This window comes from Pan troglodytes, chromosome X (assembly GCF_028858775.2).
Source record: "Pan troglodytes isolate AG18354 chromosome X, NHGRI_mPanTro3-v2.0_pri, whole genome shotgun sequence".
Taxonomy (NCBI): Eukaryota; Metazoa; Chordata; class Mammalia; order Primates; family Hominidae; genus Pan; species Pan troglodytes.
Genome location: NC_072421.2, coordinates 138,147,551 through 138,167,860, shown reverse-complemented (window position 1 = coordinate 138,167,860; position 20,310 = coordinate 138,147,551). Strand labels below are relative to the sequence as shown.

Below are 20,310 nucleotides of genomic sequence, written 5' to 3'. Positions count from 1 at the left end.
TCTTATTGCTTTTTGAAGGAGAATTCATGTTTCTTGAACACTACTGCACCCTTCACTACTGTTTTTTGAAGGACAAAAATACATCTGGGTTGGCCAGCTCTTGAGGCAATCGAAGATAATCCATCAAGGATTTGATCTCTATATTTACCAGTTAGCTTTCTCCACGGACCATATATTCCACACACTAAATTCCAGCCCACTGAGGAACACAAGGGAAGCCCCTTATTATTTGAAAAAGAATTGAAGCACATAACAACTAAGGTTGCTATGTCAGTGCCATATTAATAATGCTATAATGTGTCAAACATCACAATTTATAGACATTATCTCATTTAATCTTCATCACAACCATGCAAGGTAATTCCTACTCACCCTATTTTTTCATATTGGGAAACTGAAGCTAAGCGAAAGTAAGTGACCTGCATAGGACACACAAGAAATGACAGAATCAGCAGTCAAACCGAGATCTGTTTTTATTCCAAAACCATATTCTTTCCACTAATTCTTGCTTCCTTTCATCTTCATATATGAAATACTTAGGTATAATGTATCAAACAAGACATGCAACGGAGTGTAGTCGCACAGGAGGGGGACCTCAAATAAAATGCGCACAATTGACTAAAGCAAACATCTCTGCAGTTCCTACCTAGTGTCAGTCACTATGCTAAGTTATTTCATATGCATTCTCTCATCCTTTCAATTACTTTATGAGGTACTTTATGAGGTAACTTTCAATTACTTTATGAGGTAACTTTCATCAAATTCCAGTTCCTTTAAAGTTTTCTTTTAATAGACATCTCAAATTTAAAATAACTTTCATTTCAGCCAGGCGCGGTGGCTCACACCTGTAATCCTAGCACTGTGGGAGGCCGAGGCAAGTGGATCACCTGAGGTCAGGAGTTCGAGACCAGCCTGGCCAACATAGTGAAACCTCATCTCTACTAAAAATACAAAAATTAGCCGTGCATGGTGGCGGGCACCTGTAGCCCCAGCTACTTGGGAGGCTGAGGCAGAAAAATCACTTGAACCTGGGAGGTGGAGGTTGCAGTGAGCCGAGATGGCACCCTTGCACTCCAGCCTGGGGAACAGAGCGAGACTCCATCTCAAAAAAGTAAAAATAATAAAATAAAATGAAATAACTTTCATTTCAAAACTAAAATAACATTCTCAGGGGCACACAATTAACTGGTAAGTAACCTAAAGGAAAGTAATCTCTAAAAAATCATTCCTTAGAAAAGTGCCAGCCTTCACAAAAGGTAAATTGGCAGTTATGTGTTATTACCTGTGGTTGATGATTTGCTTATTATGTATGCATCTGGATGAGTGTCTTTCACCTTCATTGAGATGTCTGCTTTATGGCATTTCAGAGCCAGAACTGTGCAATCATTCCTAAGGGCAAGAGAGGAATCAAGTCGTAAAGAACATGGATTTGGGGCTCAGGTTTGGGTTGGAATTCTGGCTCCATGCGCCCACATACTAGCTCTACCTGTCCAAATTCTACCCCTCATTTCCCAACAGGAATGTGCTGAACAGAAGAAATTAAAAGACTTAGGGCGGTCATCTTCATGTCAGCCTCTTCCTTCTCCAGTTCTACTCAGTGGCTGTCACTAATACTGCCACCTACAGGCTTATTCATCCCCTCTTTTGTCATGTTCACCCACAAATCCTAGAACACAGGATGATTAATAACTATTTGTTGAACGAATGAGCAGTAAATATATTGTACAAACATTAGTTGCATGATTCTTATAAGACAATCCTTGTATTAGGGATATAGAAAAGAATAAGACACAGCCCCTGGCTTTGAAGAGCTCAAAGTTAACTGGACAAGACAGAGAAATAAAACAAATTAAATAATACAGTGTAGTAAATACTCTGATAGAGGTATAGTGAAGATTGTGGAGGAGACAGATAAGAGGTACCTAAGTGGGGAAGAAACATCTGAGAAGGCTTCCAGGCTAGAGGCAAAATGCAAGTTGAATATTGAGAGATGAATGGATTTTAGAAAAGTTGAGGAGGAAGGAGAGCATTTCAGACAGAGCAGCAATTTCAATGAGAAAAAAATGTTCCTGTCAATAGAAGAAAAAAGTGATATTTGATAAAATTCAATATTTATTCATGTTAAAACTCTTAAAAAATTAGGTATAGCAGGCTGGGCATGGTGGCTAACGCCTGTAATCCCTGCACTTTAGGAGGCCAAGGCGGGTGGATCACCTGAGGTCAGGAGTTCGAGACCAGCCTGGCCAACATGATGAAACCCCGTCTCTACTAAAAATACAAAAAATTAGCTGGGCATGGTTGTGTACTCCTGTAATCTCAGCTACTCAGGAGGCTGAGGCAGGAGAATTGCTTGAACCCCGGAGGCAGAGGTTGCAGTGAGCCAAGATCATGCCACTGTACTCCAGCCTGGGCAACAACAACAGGAGCAAAACTCCGTCTCAAAAAAAAAAAAAAAAAAAAAAAAAAAAAAAAAAAAAAAAAAAAAAAAGAAAGAAAGAAAAGAAAATTAGGTATAGCAAGAAACTTCCTTAATCTGATAAAGGGTGTCAGGAAACTCTGGCAATGTTATATATCTCCACATAGGCCACCTAAGCGAGGCTCAACCGCAGTCTGATGGAACTCTTGGTGGAATACCCTTTGATCTTCTCAAAAGCACAGCAAAATAGGAAGTCTTGTGAGGAGTTGTCACAAAGCCATGTCTTGCCCATTTCCCTATCTAGGAAGAGGCTGTCAGGAGGCAGTTTCTCAATCACCTCCCTGGTTCTGGTGAGCCTAGGACTTTCTGCTTGCTCTGCACCCTCCCATACTGATATGGTTTGGCTGTGTCCCCACCCAAATCGCATCTTGAATTGTAGTTCTCATAATCCTCACATGTCATGGGAGGGACCCAGTGGAAGGTAATTAAATCATGGGGGCAGTTACCCCCCATGTTGTTCTTATGATAGTGAGTGAGTTCTCATGAGATCTGATGGTTTTGTATGGGGCTTTTCCCCCTTTTGCTCAGCATATCTCCTTGCTGCTGCCATGTAAAGAAGGACATGTTTGCTTCCCCTTCTGCCCTTATTGTAAGCTTCCTAAGGCCTCCCCAGCCATGCTGAAGTGTCAGTTAATTAAACCTCTTTCCTTTATAAATTACCCAGTCTCATATATGTCTTTATAAGCAGCGTGAAAATGAATTAACATAGTAAATTGGTACCAGAAGTAGGGCTGTACCCTGCAAAGCCAGAGGCATGGAGCTCCCCAAGGTAGTGGGAGCCCACCTCTTGCATCAGCATGACCTGGATGTGAAACGTGAAGTCAAAGGAGATCATTTTGGAACTTTAAGGTTTAATGACTGCCCTATTGGATTTCAGACTTGCATGGGGCCTGTAGCCTCTTTGTTTTGGCCAATTTCTCCCATTTAGCATGGGTGTATTTACCCAATTCCTGTACCCCCATTCTATCTAGAAAGTAACTAACCTTCTTTTCATTTCACAGGCTCACAGGCAGAAGGGACTTGTCTTGTCTTAGATGAGACTTTGGACTTGCACTTTTGAGTTAATGCTGGAATAAGTTAAGACTTTGGGGGGCTGTTGAGAAGGCATGATTGTGTTTTGAAATGTAAGAACATTAGATTTGGGAGGGATCAGGGGTGGAATGATATGGTTAGGCTCTGTCCCAACCAAAATCTCATCTTGAATTGTAGTTCCTATAATCCCCACGTGTTGTGGGAGGGATCCTGTGGAAGGTAATTGAATCATGGGGGCGATTACCCCTATGCTGCTGTTCTCATGATAGTGACTGAGTTCTCACGAGATCTGGTGGTTTTATAAGGGGCTTTTCCCCGCTTCGTTCTGCACTTCTCCTGGCACATAGACAGAATATTTATTCTTTCCCACGATTATGAAGTTTTTTTTTTTAAGATCTTTACTTCATCTGGAATTCACTGTAGCATGCTGTTAGGATTTTAATTAAGTTTTCCAAATAATGTTGATTCTCCAATTGCTATTTACTGAGTTCTTTCATCACTTATTTTAAATGGAATCTTTATCACATACTGAATTTCCATGTATAAAGGATCTGCTCCTAGACTCTATTCTGGGGCCAGGTGCAGTGGCTCACGCCTGGAACCCCAGCACTTTGAGAGGCCAAGGCAGATGGAGGTCAAGTCCAGCCTGGCCAACATGGTGAAACTGGGTCTCTACTAAAAATACAAAAATTAGCTGGGTGTGGTGGTGGGCGCCTGTAATCCCAGCTACTTGGGAGGCTGAGGCAGGAGAATCCCATGAACCCGGGAGGTGGAGGTTGCAATGAGCCGAGATCGCACCACTGCACTCCAGCCGGGATGACAGAGCAAGACTCTATCTCAAAAATAAATAAATAATTAAAACAAAAATATAAGAATTTTTATTTTCTTTCTATTTTTTCCTCTTTTTTTTTTTTTTTTGAGATGGAGTCTTGCTCTGTCGCCCAGGCTGGAGTGCAGTGGTGCGATCTCGGCTCACTGCAACCTCCACCTCCTGGGTTCAAGTGATTCTCCTGCCTCAGCCTCCTGAGTAGTTGGGATTACAGGCACCCGCCACCATGCACGGCTAATTTTTGCATTTTTAGTAGAGACGGGGTTTCGCCATTTTGTCCAGGCTGGTCTCAAACTCCTGACCTCAAGTGATCCACTCTCCTCAGCCTCCCAAAGTGTTGGGATTACAGGCCTGAGCCACCATGCCCAGCCAAGCATTTTTCTTGGAGAGCTCTGGAAAGAATATTTATACCAAAGAAATGACTCTATTCTAGGCTTGACCTAAATTATTCCTGGATTAAAGTGCAACCCACTTTAAATAAAATATCTGAAATTAAATGAACTGTTTGGGGAGGATCCTCAAAGATAGTAGTCTGGGACTCTAGACTGTCAAGGCAGGTCATCAATAGTACAGTTTGTGTGAGATGCCTGGGAGGCTGGAGCTGATTCTTGAGTCCCCATTTGGCATAAGGAGAACAGTACCACTAAGCCACGGCAGGCACACTGACAGATTCAAAAGCAGACTTGCTACTTTCACAGCACAGTAAAATATTCAAGACCTATTCTATTGGAAAAATAGGATCTAGTCTCCAGAGAAGGACTCACAAAATCAAGAGTTCATTCAGCAAAACAGAATTGGAACCACATTCCACTGTGGTTTTATCCTGATCTGTTGATGTGCCCATCCCTAGTGTTGCTTAGAAAAACAAAACAAAACAAAAAACCTAATTTATTTTAGACCAGTTGATAAAAGGGAAGATGGTGGTGTTTTCAACCTAATACATACAAAATCTAAGAATATAATGCATTTAAGTACTTTACATTAAAGGTGAGTCAATTGAATGTTCCAGCCATCTGCCTTTATCAGAACATATCTTCTAGCAAAGCATTGTACCCATGTCAGTACAGCACGAGTAAAATCACAGGTCACCTAGGTAGCTCAACTTTTCTGCTGAGAATTTGGACAAAACTTTAATTTCCATCTGGATTCAAAGAGCAAAGAAGGTCCAGAATTCAGACTTATCCTTAACACAACTGGAAGCAGTAATGACTAAAAAATCGGGAAGATTGAGAGAGCACAAATGAGCAAGAGAAGAATGAGAAATAGTGATGAAAGTGAGATGGCTGTCTTTAGTCTGCCCTTCTCCAGATTAGGTTTTGCTGTTGTTGTTTTTGTTTTTGTTTTTAGATGGAGTCTTGCTCTGTTGCCCAGGATGGAGTGCAATGGCACGATCTCGACTCATTGCAACCTCCGCCTCCCAGGTTCAAGGGATTCTCCTGCCTCAGCCTCCCAAGTAGCTGGGATTACAGGCATGTGCCACCACGCCCAGCTAATTTTTGTATTTTTAGTAGAGACCGGGTTTCACCATGTTGGCCAGGCTGGTCTCGAACTCTTGACCTCGTGATCTGCCCTCCTCAGCCTCTCAAAGTGCTTGGATTACAGGCGTGAGCCACCGTGCCTGGCCCTTCTCCAGATTAAACATATAAATTCATGATCCGTTTCTTCTATGTTAAAGTTTCAAAGTTCTCACCATTTTTAATATCCTCCTCTGGAGACTGTCTAGTGTGTCCTCCAGAGAATGGTGCTAAATATTCACCAAAATAATCCAGCATTTGGCTGAAAAACACAGAAAAGACTAATATTGTTACTTCCGATGATCAAGAACACTTTTAGACACTATATAGCAAAGCATGGGGTAATGGGGAAAACCTGGCACTGTATTAGATTCTGACGTAAAACAGCAAAAAAGACAGACAAGGTCCATGACTTGGAAGAGCTTATGAGTTTGACAAGGAATCAAACAAATAATAAGAATGTAAGATAATAAGCTGGGTGCAGTGGCTCACACCTGTAATCCCAGCACCTTGGGAGGCAGAGATGGGCAGATCACCTGAGGCCAGGAGTTCGGGACCAGCCTGGTCAACATGGTGAAACCTTGTCTCTACTAAAAATACAAAAATCAGTCAGGTGCAGTGCCACGCACCTGTAATCCCAGCTACTCAGGTGGCTGAGGCACGAGAATTGCTTGAACCCAAAAGGCAGAGGTTGCAGTGAACTGAGATCGCGCCACTGCACCCCAGCCAGGGCAGCGGAACGAGATTGTGCCTCAAAAAACAAACAAACAAACAAAAATGTAAGATAACAATGAGCACTACAAATAAAATAAAGCAGAGTGATATATGCAGCCTAGGTAGTCAGGAAAGGCCACTCAGAGAGTGACATTTGAAGTGAGTCCTAATGACAAGAGTAAACCAAGAAACTTACATGTGGAAGTACTCCCTGGGCTGAAGGAACAACTAATGCGAAGATCCTGAGACTGAATGAGCTTGACATATCCAGGGACCAAAAGATGGAAAATGATAGGAGATAAGACAAAAAAGGTGAGCAAGGGCCAGGTCGTGTAGGGCTTTACTAGCAATAGAAATGAACTTGGATATCTAATTTCATTTGAGATGGAGTAGGGACCCCTCTTAGGGGCCTGCCATGCGCCTTCCCAACCGAAGAATGGAAATAAAGGAAAATCTTGAGTTCCTTCAAGGGAAATTCCAGGCACCTAGCTAGCCTTGAGAAGTAAATGAGCAACCTGATAAGCCAGAAGGTAATAGTAGACTATAGTAGCCTATAGTAGCCTACAATAGTAGCCAAGGAAGTTCGAGTCATAATGTGTTTAATTCAGTATAGAAAATAAAAATAATATCTTTTTTTTTTTTTGAGACGGGATTTTGTGCTTGCTGCCCAGGCCAGAGTGCAATGGTGAGATCTCAGCTCACCGCAACCTCCACCTCCTGGGTTCAAGTGGTTCTCCTGCCTCAGCCTCCCGAGTACCTGGGATTACAGGCATGCGCCACCACACCTGGCTAATTTTGTATTTTTAGTAGAGACGGGGTTTCTCTATGTTGGTCAGGCTGGTCTCGAACTCCCGACCTCAGGTGGTCCACCTGCCTTGGCCTCCCAAAGTATTGGGATTACAGGCATGAGCCACCATGCCCAGCCTAAAGATAATATCTTAACATATGTCCCTGAGTTGTTCTTCAGAAAACTGGACCCCCTACCAGTGGAAAAATGCCATCTGCTGGCAGGTAGACCTCAGATAAGGGAACTGAGGACTGAACTCTGATGTCCATTCTGTGTTCTGAGTTTCTTCCTGTGGGGCCTGGAGGAAGTCACACCCACAGGCCAGAGCTCAACATTCCTTTCTGCTGATGCCAATTTTTTTTTTTTTTGTCTTGCTTTTTTTTTCTTTTTTGAGACAGAGTCTCACTCTGTCGCCAGGCTGGAATGCAGTGGCACGATCTCGGCTCACTGCAACTTCCACCTCCTGAGTTCAAGCAATTCTCCTGCCCCAGCCTCCTGAGTAGCTGGGATTACAGGCACCTGCCACCATGTCCGGCTAATTTTTGTATTTTTAGTAGAGACGGGGTTTCACCAAGTTGGCCAGGATGGTCTCGATCTCTTGACCTCGTGATCCGCCCACCTCGGCCTCCCAAAGTGCTGGGATTATAGGCGTGAGCCACCGCACCCGGCCAAATTTTTGACAAAGCTTTACCTCCTTAAGCAATTGCAAATCAGAAAATCTTTGAATCCACCTATAACCTGTGGGCCCCTGCTTTAAGGTGTCCCACCTTTTGAGGTCAAACCAATGTATAGCTTTCATGTATCGATTTTTTACGTTGTCTGTGATCTCTGCCTCCCTGCCTTTAAAAACCCTTAAGCCATCAGGGAGTTTGGGTCTTAACCATAAGCTGCCTATTTTTCCTTGCTTGGGGCCCTGCAATAAATGCCTCCCTTTTTTCACTACAAATTCCAATGTCAGTGTTTGGCTTTGTTGTGACAGGCAGGAAGATGGGCCCAAGTTGGGTTGGTCAGAAAATGCAAAGCTACTGCAAGCTCTTTAGCAAAGAATATATTTGAGGCGGAGTCTCGCTCTGTTGCCCAGGCCGGAGGGCAGTGGCATATTCTCGGCTCACTGCAACCTCTGCCTCCCAGGTTCAAGTAATTCTCTCCCTCAGCCTCCCGAGTAGCTGGGGCTACAGGCGCCCGCCACCACCCACAGCTAATTTTTGTATTTTTAGTAGAGACGGGCTTTCACCATCTTGGCCAGGCTAGTCTTGAACTCCCAACCTCGTGATCCACCCGCCTCGGACTCCCAAAGTGCTGGGATTACAGGCGTGAGCCACTGCACCTGGCCTATATATATATATATATATATATATATATATATATATATATATATATGTATATATATATATATGTGTATATATATGTATATATATTTAAATTATAGCTTTGGCTACTGTGTTGAGAATGGATTGTAACCTGGCAAGTGTGGAAGCAGGGAAAGCTGTACAAAGGCTTTTTGCAGTAGTCCATGCAAAAGATGTTGATGGATTGATTTAGGTAAAAGAATAGGTGGTGACAAAGGTTCTAATCCAGAATACATTTTAGAGGTACAGTCAGTAGGATATTATTGCTGCAATAAGGGGGAAAAGAAACCTAGGATGATTGCTAGTTTATGGACATAAGTGACTAGGTGGATGGTGGTAACAGGTAATTGATAGGGGTACAAGAGAAACAGATTTGTGGGAGGAAACTATAAAACAGGAGTTTTGCTTTGGAAATATTGAATTTTATATTCTATTGGAGATGTTGTATAGGAGGGTAGATACAGATTCACAGGAGAGGTCTGAATGACAGATATAACTGGGAGTCATCAGCCTATAAATGACAATTCAAGCCATGAGAATAATTAAGATTATCATGGGGTTGAATGTATAATCTTGGACAACTTAATGGACCTCACTAACCACCAATATCTTCATCTATAAAATAGAGACTATACCCATTAATGCTTGTGTTGTAATGACTTGTTGTAAGGATTAAATGAAACCAATGTAGCCTAGAATTGTTTAAACTATTTTTAGTAGCTCTGCTAAATTGCTGCTCTGTGTTTAACTCAAATTTCTAGAACTTTTCACATGACATACTTCCATTCAAACATATATCCTCCTCCATCTTGTGCAGTGTAATTGATGTCTTTCATCAAAATGCATCCCTTCCACATCCAACCTCAATCTTAGGCCAATTTGCTGTCTCCTTGTTTCTACATGCTGCATGCTGCCATGAAGCATACATATAGAGTGTACTCTGTCATACTTGTTGTCTATGACTTCCCTATTGAGGCTACATAATGGACTAGACTTCAAAGAAGCAACTGGACTGCAGTAGGCTCAGTCATGGTTCAGCAAATAGCACCAACAACCTAAAAGAGCTGGGTAAATATCAAAACAACTTTGGACTATAATGCTTATTTAATGTTCTCACAGCAATTCAACTAGCCATGGGTATTAATCAGTATTATCTTCCAATACAACATAAGGAGAAAGGATCATAGAAAGAGAAGTAAGGGTATCAGTGGCAAAAAGAGGGTGGAAGCCAGACTACAGAGACTTAAAGAGCAGCAAATAGCCGGGTGTGGTGGCTCACGCCTGTAATCCCAGCACTTTGGGAGGCCGAGGCTGGCAGATCACCTGAGGTCGGGAGTTCGAGACCAGCCTGACCAACATGGAGAAACCCCGTCTCTATTAAAAAATGCAAAATTAGCCGGGCGTGGTGGCGAATGCCTGTAATCCCAGCTACTCAGGAGGCTGAGGCAGGAGAATCGCTTGAACTCAGGAGGCGGAGGTTGCGGTGAGCTGAGATTGCGCCATTGCACTCCAGCCTGGGCAACAAGAGCAAAACTCCATCTCAAAAAAAAAAAAAAAAAAGCAGCAAACAAAGACTCTAGTCAAAGAAAGGGAACTTTTAACAATAAAGCAGAACCCTAGTCCGGAGAGTAGTGAACCAAGGCAAGGGTTTCTGTTAATAACACAAGAACCAATGTAAGAGCTCAGTTAAAATAGCTAGGGTTTATGGTCAAAAGTAGGATTGTAATGAGACTAGCAGTATTGAGTATGGGTACAAAGGCCCCTCTAGTACTCTCTCTAGAGCCCATACTAGTCCCAGATTCTGGAGTAGGGCTAATCGCGTTTGTAGGAGGTTGTAGCCCAACTAGAGGGAGTAAAGAAATGAAAGATGCATAATTAACCTTACGGCAGAAAATTAACCCCAAAGAGGACCCTTTCATAGAAATAAGAGAAACATTCTTAAAGACAGAATGGATAAGCTGGACAGGGAGGTTGAAACATTACTGCAAGAATTTCCTTATCAGTCACACAAGGGGGCCAGACTTCAAAAACTATGCTTCAAAATCACCATGAGAAATTTTAAAATCAGGGATTAGGACGTAGAGGCAGGTTTGGAAGTCACTAGACTGGAAGAATGCCAACATTTTATTATCTGAAATGAGCTATTGAATATATCACAAATATTGCATTAATTATGTTATCTCAAGCCGAATTACTTCCTAAAGCCCCCATTTTGGGATTATTCAATTTGTCTCCCAGAGGAAACTGGGAGATAGCCGATTGGGTCTAAGTCTCTGAATATTATCCTAGAGGATTGAGGTGTACTCAGTTGTTGATTTATTGAATAAATTGATACAGATGTTATCATAAATAATATCTGGCATTTTTATATAGAGATATATAATTTTTGATATATTTATTATCTGGTATATATAATCATATATAATAACTGAAATTTGTTCAGTGACAGTTACTGGTATATGGACACTGATTGTCTTATTTAACCATCACGGTAACCCTATGAGAGAAGTACTATTTATTATCCCCATTTCACAGATGAGAAAGCCGAGGTTCAGTGTGCAAGTAACTTTCTTGAAATCAACAACTAGTAAGTGAAGGAGCAGGATTAGAATCCAGGCATTTTGACCACAGAATCCCTCCTATTTATATTCTACTGCCTTCTCTATTTCCTTCTGGTGATGTGTGCCACTCTGAATTAGGTGACTGCCTTCTGTTACTGAACCACAACCTCCCTGAGGACAGGGACCTAGTATCATTCACCCCTAACTCCACAGGCCAACTACAATCCCTAAGCAACCATCTAGGCCCACCTCCTCATTCTCTTAGTTACTGCATTAGCTGGCTTGGTTCTATGACCAAGCCATCATCATTATGATGACAATCATTATCATCATTATGATGACGATCATTATCATCATTATGATGACGTATGCTGACTTCATATTGGTGGTTTCACTTCATAATCCTGAAAGGAGATCATTTTCATTCGAAGGAGAGAGAAAGGGCAGATAATTGGACTAGAGTTAAACTTCTCCTTTTGTCCATAGGACAAAAAAAAAATTTAAATAATAAACAAAATTCCAATGTTCTTTTATTTTCTTATTTTTGTATTTTTAGTGGAATACCAACTTCATGTACACTTGGCTTATTCAGGTGAGTGAAAGTCAACAGGACAACTAACAGGCTTAAAGAATAACATTAAGCATTGGGGAAGCAAAAGTTGTTCCTGGGGGTAATTATATTTCACTGTTAAGTATTCTCAAGACAGTAAGTTCTCAAAAATATTTTGCAGCACCCATAAAATTCAATGGACCACCATCCGGACAAAAGGATAAAAACAGAACACATCAAGATAATGAATTTTCTTCAAACTACTGAGGTAAATTAATGCATTCTTCACATTCAGTGAGATTACAGTTATTTCAAAAGATAGGTTAGGGCTTCTTTTGTATGCTGTGTGATTCTGTCTTTGTTTATAGGTTAACAGCACTGTACATAAAATACAATAATTGGATGGGTATTTGCTCAGGTATTAAATACTGTAATCTTTCATGTCTATAAACTGACCATTCTCTTTAGGGATTCCCGCTTTGTTCTCTTTCACTTGTTTTTGCTTAACACCCAAAAAAATCCTTGATTACAAGCAGATTATATGAACATGGCTGTATGACTTTAATTGTAATTTGACGTATGTGTTTTATGTGTTTTAATTGGCAGGGAATATTAGTTCAGACATAGACAATTTGCAAGTGTACAGCTTTCTTTGTTTTAAATTTTACTTTAAGTTCTGGGATACATGTGTAGAATGTGTAGGTTTGTTACATAGGTATACATGTGCCATGGTGGTTTGCTGCACCTATCAACCCGTCATCTAGGTTTTAAGCCCCACATACATTAGGTATTTGTCCTAATGCTCTCCCTCCCCTTTCCCCACATCTCCTGACAGGCCCCAGTGTGTGATGTTTCCCTCCCTGTGCCCATGTGTTCTCATTGTTCAACTTCCACTTATGGGTGAGAACATGCAGTGTTTGGTTTTCTGTTCCTGTGTTAGTTTGCTGAGAATGATGGCTTCTAGCTTCATCCATGTACCTGCAAAGAACATGACTCATTCTTTTCTTTTCTTTTTTTTTTTTGAGACTGAGTCTTGCTCTGTTGCCCAGGCTGGAGTGTAGTGGTGCGATCTTGGCTAACTGCAACCCCTGCCTCCCAGGTTCAAGCAATTATCTGCCTCAGCCTCCGAGTAGCTGAGATTACAGGCGCCCACCACCATGCCCAGCTAATTTTTTTGCGTTTTTAGTAGAGACAGGGTTTCACCATCTTGACCAGGTTGGTCTTGAACTCCTGACCTCCTGATCCAACTGCCTCATCCTCCCAAAGTGCTGGGATTACAGGTATGAGCCACCACTCCCAGCCTTGAACTCATTCTTTTTTATGGCTACATAGTATTCCACGGTGTATATGTACCACATTTTCTTTATCCATTCTATCATTGATGGGCATTAGGGTTGGTTCCAAGTCTTTGCTATTGTAAATAGTGTTGCAATAAACATACGTGTGCATGTGTCTGTATAGTAGAATGACTTACAATTCTTTGGGTAAATACCCAGTAATGCGGTTGCTGGGTCAAGTGGTATTTCTGATTCTAGATCCTTGAGGAATCACCACACTGCCTTCCACATTAGTTGAACTAATTTACACTCCCACCAACAGTGTAAAAGCATTCCTATTTCTCCACAGCCTCTCCAGCATCTGTTGTTTCTTCGAAGTTATTTGTCTTCTGCTTTGCATTTTTAGGTTTTTGTTTGTTTGCTTTGTTTTGCTCTTTTTTTAGAGACAGGTTCTTGCTGCTGCTTAGGCTGGACTCAAACTCCTGGGTTCAAGTGCTCGTCCTGCCTCAGCCTCCCAAGTAACTGGGACTACAAGGAATAGCTGGGACTATAGGCAGGCACTACCGTGCTTGCTGCTTTTTTGTTTGAATGCTAGTTGGTATTTTGTTTATCTCAAAAGACAGGAGTCAACACTTGATAATTGGAAAAGTCAGGAAAGAGATCTTTGTTGGAGTTATGTGGTATGCAAAAATGATTCAACTTATTACAAAGAAGGTGAAATCTACACAATATATCATTTAGTGACACTCCTGATCCCTCCCTGACACTGGCTTTCTGACCTTCTGATGAAAACACAAGCTTCCCTCCAGGTCCTCAACCCAGGAAGATGTTTCCCAATGTATACTATAACAGGAGCAGACCAGAAATCAAATTGAATCAATTGCTAATGTTCCATATTACTGATGATAAACATTCAATATGAATATTCCCTCATAATTTTGCAAGTGCAGCAAAACTATTCTACTGAACATTGTAATGCATTACATTATGTTTATTAGCATTTAGCATTTTTGCTATTTGAAAACTACATTATAGGATCCTTGCATAATACCAAATTATTTCCTTATCTTCCTAAATCTATCTCTATCCTTTGTCTACTCTCTGATTTCCCTCAACAGCCTTCTAACTGGGATCCCTGCATCCAGCCATTTTATACAATTCCTGGAGCAGTACAGAAGGTGGAAGACCTGGAGGATGGGTGGGGAACCACAGCCATTGCCATGGGCATTGTGCTACATGACTCCAAGAGGGACCTGTGTGGCCACCACTAGCATACATAGAGCACATTTATGCAAATTAGAGAGAGGTGCTCCCTCTCGACAGATAGATTGGAAAAAGACACCTCTCTGGATTAACAGATCAGTATAAAGCACTCTCTCTTGTGGGACGTATTAGGAATGAGAACCCTCTGTGGGCTTACGTAGCTCTGTGGGCTCATGGCATAGCAAACACAATACAGACTTAATTCCAGGCCTTACTGCCTGCTCTTACCCACCAGGTACCTTTGTGCAATGCAAATTGTGCAATCATACGCAGCAGTACTGTGAGCAGCACTTCTGGCATTTTTTTCTTCTGTCTTGGCTTTCTCTCCTGGAACCCTATAAGGCTACTTGATTCAGAGTTCTTTGGGCCAGTGGGACACAACTGTGTCTTGCAAGGTTTCTCTCTTCCTAGATTGGACCCTTTTTCTTTTTCTTTTATATGTTTACTAAATGCCCGCTATGAGCAAGCCACTGCTCCTAATCCATTCTCGCTCACTGTAAAACACGTGGGTTTATTCATCTTTCTAAAGTTCAGGTATGAATGTTTCATCACTTGCCTGTTTCAAAATCTTTGTCCTCCCCAAGCATCGAGCACAGAGCTTGAATCCTGGCCACATGTCAGAAGTTGTGGATTGTGGTCCTTATTCTAACACTAACTTGTTTCTTGAGATCCTAGACAAAATCTAAAAACTCTTCTTAATCCTCTTCTAAGAACTTTTGACTCCAAAGTTTCTGTGATCCTGGGCTCTGGGTACCAGTGTAGGTCTAGTCATGGAGGCAGAAAATAGAATACTTTACCTCATCAGATTGAGAAGTGGTTCCCTAGAAAATCCAATTTTCATCTATAACCTCTGACTCTTAATCATATGAAAAGATGCTTATCTCAGGCATCATAAGACATATACAAACTAAAGGTAAACTGAAGCACTGATTCTCAGCTATCATATTGAAAAAGGTCAGTATGTTTGATAATATACTGTGCTGTAATAGTAATGGGGAAATGTAAGTTCATATATTATTTGTAGGAGTATAATTTTTATTTTTTTATATATTTTTTGAGACAAAGTCTCACTCTGTCACCTAGGCTGGAGTGCAGTGGCGCAATCTCAGCTCACTGCAACCTCTGCTTTCCAGGTTCAAGCGACTCTCCTGCCTCAGACTCCCAAGTAGCTGGGATTACAAGAACCTGTCACCATGTCTGGCTAGTTTTTGTATTTTTAGTAGAGATGGGGTTTCATTTTGTTTGCCAGGCTGATCTTGAGCTCCTGACCTCAAGTGATCCACCCGCCTTGGCCTCCCAAAGTGCTGGGATTACAGGAATGAGCCACTGTGCCTGGCCATAAGTATAATTTTTATAGAGGTAATTTGTCAACATCTATCAATAGAAAGAAATAATTTTTGTAGCAGTAACTTGTCAATAGCTATCAAAAGAAGGGAATCTGTATACAGTTTTTTACCCAGCAATTCAACTCTTAGGATGTTTTTCTTTAAAAACATATATATATACTATTTAATTTCCTGAGTCCATGTACACTCCCATTTTCCTAGAAGAATATCTCATATATTTTCCTCTCTTCTCAAATCCTTAACATAGTTTCCCACAGCCTCACTCTCAGATGATGATCTTGTTTCTTCTTTCACTGAGAAAATACAAGTAATCTACTGGGGGAACCCACCCCCAATATTTCAACATAGGTTCTTTCTATTTTCCATAAGTGTCGGCTGGCTGAGAAATAAAGAGAGACAGTATAAAGAGGGGAATTTTACAGCTGGGCCGCCGGGGGTGACATCACATATCGGTAGGACCGTGATGCCCACCTAAGTCTCAGACCAGCAAATTTTTATGAAGGGTTTCAAAAGGGGAGGGGGTGTAAGAACAGGAAGTAGGTACAAAGATCACATGCTTCAAAGGGCAAAAAGCAGAACTACTAATAAGGGTCTAACAAAGATCACAGGGCAAAGAGCAAAAGCAGAACACTGATGAGGGTCTATGTTCAGCGGTGCACGTATTGTCTTGATAAACATCTTAAACAAAAGAAAAGAGGGTTCGAGAGCAGAGAACTGGTCTGACCACAAATTTACCAGGGCAACGTTTTCCTCCACCCTAGTAAGCCTGAGGATACTGCAGGGTGTATCTCAGTCCTTGTCTCAACTGCACAAGACAGACATTCCCAGAGCGGCTGTTTATAGACCTTCCCCCAGGAATGCATTCCTTTCCCAGGGTATTAATAGTAATATTCCTTGCTAGAAAGGAATTTAGCAATATCTTCCCTACTTGCACACCCATTTATAGGCTCTCTGTGAGAAGAAAAATATGGCTCTTTTTGCCCAACCCCACAGGCAGTCAGACCTTATGGTTGTCTTCCCTTGTTCCCTAAAAATCACTATTATTCTGTTCTTTTTCAAGGTGCACTGATTTCATATTGTTCAAACACACATGTTGTACAATCAATTTGTACAATTAACACAATTATCACAGTGGTCCTGAGGTGATGTATATCCTCAGCTTATGAAGATAACAGGATTAAGAGATTAAAGTAAAGACAGGCATAAGAAATTATAAAAGTATTATTTGGGAACTGATAAATGTCCATGACATCTTCACAATTTATGTTCCTCCACTGCAGCTCCAGCCGGTCCCTCCATTCAGGGTCCCTGACTTCCCGCAACAGTAATCAAAAGGGAACTTCCATAAACTCCCATCACTCCATTTGACTTGCATCTGTACATATTCTCTGCCTTCCCTCCTGTTGTTATAGATGAACTGTACATGTTTAGGCCAACCCCTTCACCTATGCACAACATTTTGTCCACCAACACCAACTCAAGGATATCCCTCCTATTATTCTTTTCCTTTCATGAATCATTATGTTTTTACCTCTCTACTAGTTCATTGCCTTTAGCATAAAAGCATGCTGTCATTTCTCCCATCTTCCTCCCTCAGCTCTCTCCAGCTATTGCTCCATTCCCAGTAAATTTCTTGTCCCTTTACAGTAAAGCTCCTCAAAACAGCTGCTAAAACTCATGGTTTCCAGGGCCTTTCCTCTTCTTTTCTCTTGAATACATTCCAACCAGGCTCGTATTCTCACAACTCCACCAAAACTTTCCTTACCAATATTTCCAATTACCTCCACATTGCCATTTCATAGTTAATTCTCAGTCCTAATCTTACCTGAACCACATTTTTTCTAACTTTTTTTTTTGAGATGGAGTCTCGCTCTGTTGCCCAGGCTGGAGTGCAGTGGTGCAATCTTGGCTCACTGCAACCTCCGCCTCCCAGGTTCAAGCAATTCTCCTGCCTCAGACTCCTGAGTAGCTGGGATTACAGGTGCTCGCCACCACACCCAGCTAATTTTTTGTATTTTTAATAGAGACGGGGTTTCACCATGTTAGCCAGGCTGGTTTCAAACTCCTGACCTCAAGTGATCCGACTGCCTCAGCCTCCCAAAGTGCTAGGATTACAGGTGTAAGCCATCACACCCAGCCTTTTCTAACATTTTTAATGACAATTTTTAAATATACAGAAAAATTAAAAGAATTGTACACCAACACACCCATCACCTAGATCCTGAAATTAAACATTTTAGTATATTTGCTTTGTATAGCCCATGTTATTTTTATCATGCCATTCTCTCTTTCTGTTTGATGTCATGCACCTCAGGGTTTTTTTCAGCTCTAGTAGGCTAAGCTAGCTCATCCTTTACCAATGAAGAGACAGAACGAGAGGGAAGGCGAAGGGTGGGGCTAATGACAGCCAACCCAAATTAACAGATTTAAGGAATGAATAATATATTTATGTCACCTCTTGCACTTTTATTTAATTTATGCCAACTATAACTTTTTTATTGTTTTATTCCAGGTACAATGAAAAATGGAAATATTATCTCAGAAATTACAACAGAGGGATGAAGATATAGCATATGCTGTACCTAAAAGATACATCAAATGGGATATTGGGAATATGGATTGATGAAATTTAATTTACGATTGTCCTATAATGCCTTTTCATTACAGTACCACACAAATTGAGGCAATAAATGTATATTTGATCAAAAAAGTATGGCCACTCGTCTTTTAACCAAATAGATTGCAAATGTCATTAGAATTCAGATTCTACGAGGCAGGAAAGAAGTGTTTTGACTAGAGACAAGGGCAGATGGAATAAGAGAGCCAGGCATTCAGCAGGAATTTAATTTGTATTGGCTTAGACAAGGCTGTGCAATCTAGTTTCCTTTCTATATTTATTTAAAGTGATACATCTTCTTTCAGTATATCTGATTTTCTAATAACAGTAGGACTAACAAATGTTACTGATAGACAAAGTCAAAATAAAATCATCATGGGGACTTCATTTTTAGCAGTGATTGCACATAGACAACCCCTTCCTTAAGTAATTTTAATTGTATATATAGCCAGCCACCGCATTTCCCTGAAACATGGAATGATTATTTTTTGGCAACATGTAGGTACAGTCATGTATCATATAATGACATTTCAGTCAATGGCAGACTACATATAGAACAGTGATTCCATAAGATTATAATAACATATTTTTACAGTACCTTTTTCTTTTCCTTTCTTTCTTTCTTTCTTTCTTTTTTTTTTTTTTGAGACAGAGCCTCACTTTGTTGTCCAGGCTGGAGTGCAGTGGTGCCATCTCAGTTCACTGCAAACTCTGCCTCCTGGATTCAAGTGATTCTCCTGCCTCAGCCTCCCGAGTAGCTGGGATTACAGGCACCCGCCACCATGCCTGGCTAATTTTTGTATTTTTAGTAGAAATGGGGTTTGACTAGGTTGGCCAGTCTGGTCTCCAACCCCTGGCCTCAAGTGATCTGCCCACCTCGGCCTCCCAAAGTACTGGGATTACAGGCATGAGCCACATCACCCAGCCTACAGTACCTTTTTTATGTTTAGATACACAAATATGTATCATCATGTTACACCTGCCTCCAGTATTCAGTACAGTCACACACTATACAGGTGTGTAGCCTAGGAACAATAGGCTACACCATATAGCCTAGGTGTGTAGTAGGCTATACCACCTAAGTTTGTGTAAGTACATTATGATGTTAACATAACAATGAAATCACTTCATGCATTTCTCACAAGCGTATCCCCATCAAATGACTGTATATACTAAACAGCATACATTATCCATTAAGTAACCAACTACACCTCAACTAAGGTCTTATTTATTGTCAAATAGTGCTGATAATGATGATAACAATCACTAAATTATTATAGTAAAATAAGTGTTTCAGATCAGTGTTTTTCAAAATGTGGGGATTTACTCCTGAGTTGCACCATGATATCAATTTTTCAAAAATAAATCAGAACTTAATATAACTGAGAATAGAAAACATTTTGGTGCATCGCATGTAATATATGCTTTGTAAAACTTTTCAATTACACACACACCAATACAAATATTTGGTTGTGATGCCAAATGTATTTGGTCAAAAGTTTGAAAGCCACTGTTTAAGTTGTTGGCCATCACCCCAACATCCCACCTGAAATACAGTGCCATAAAAGAAACATACTCCAGTTGAAGTCTTAGCAGTACAGAGCAGAGAAGGACAACTACCTCTCTTTTGCCCTAGACTCCTATCCTCATCAGCTCAGCCTGTGACAATATCATGTTTTTGTTGTTGTTGTTGTTGCATATAGATCACGCTGTTTGCACATATCAAGCTGGTGGTGAAGCTCAATTTGTTTCAAAAGGTACTGTCACCCTGAAATTATATGAGACAGAGTGAGCCACAAAGTATCATCATATTATTAGCAGAAAAGGTAGACTGTGAACAAGACCCACATAAGTTTCTTATACTCCTTATTCATATATATAACATCATGACCAGTTTGAAGAAGTACAAACTTATTTTTTTATTATTATACCTTAAGTTCTAAGGTACATGTGCACAACGTGCAGGTTTGTTACATATGTATACATGTGCCATGT

The 20,310-nt window shown here is 40.9% G+C and overlaps 1 long non-coding RNA gene across 1 annotated transcript; it reads left to right on the top strand.

The window, feature by feature from the left end:
• The first annotated feature begins 11,703 nt into the window (after window positions 1-11,703).
• Window positions 11,704-18,375, top strand: LOC107971093 (uncharacterized). The gene is made up of 3 exons (XR_001714014.1): window positions 11,704-11,854; window positions 11,994-12,080; window positions 18,211-18,375. It is a non-coding gene; the product is annotated as an uncharacterized LOC107971093 (long non-coding RNA).
• Window positions 18,376-20,310: the final 1,935 nt, after the last annotated feature.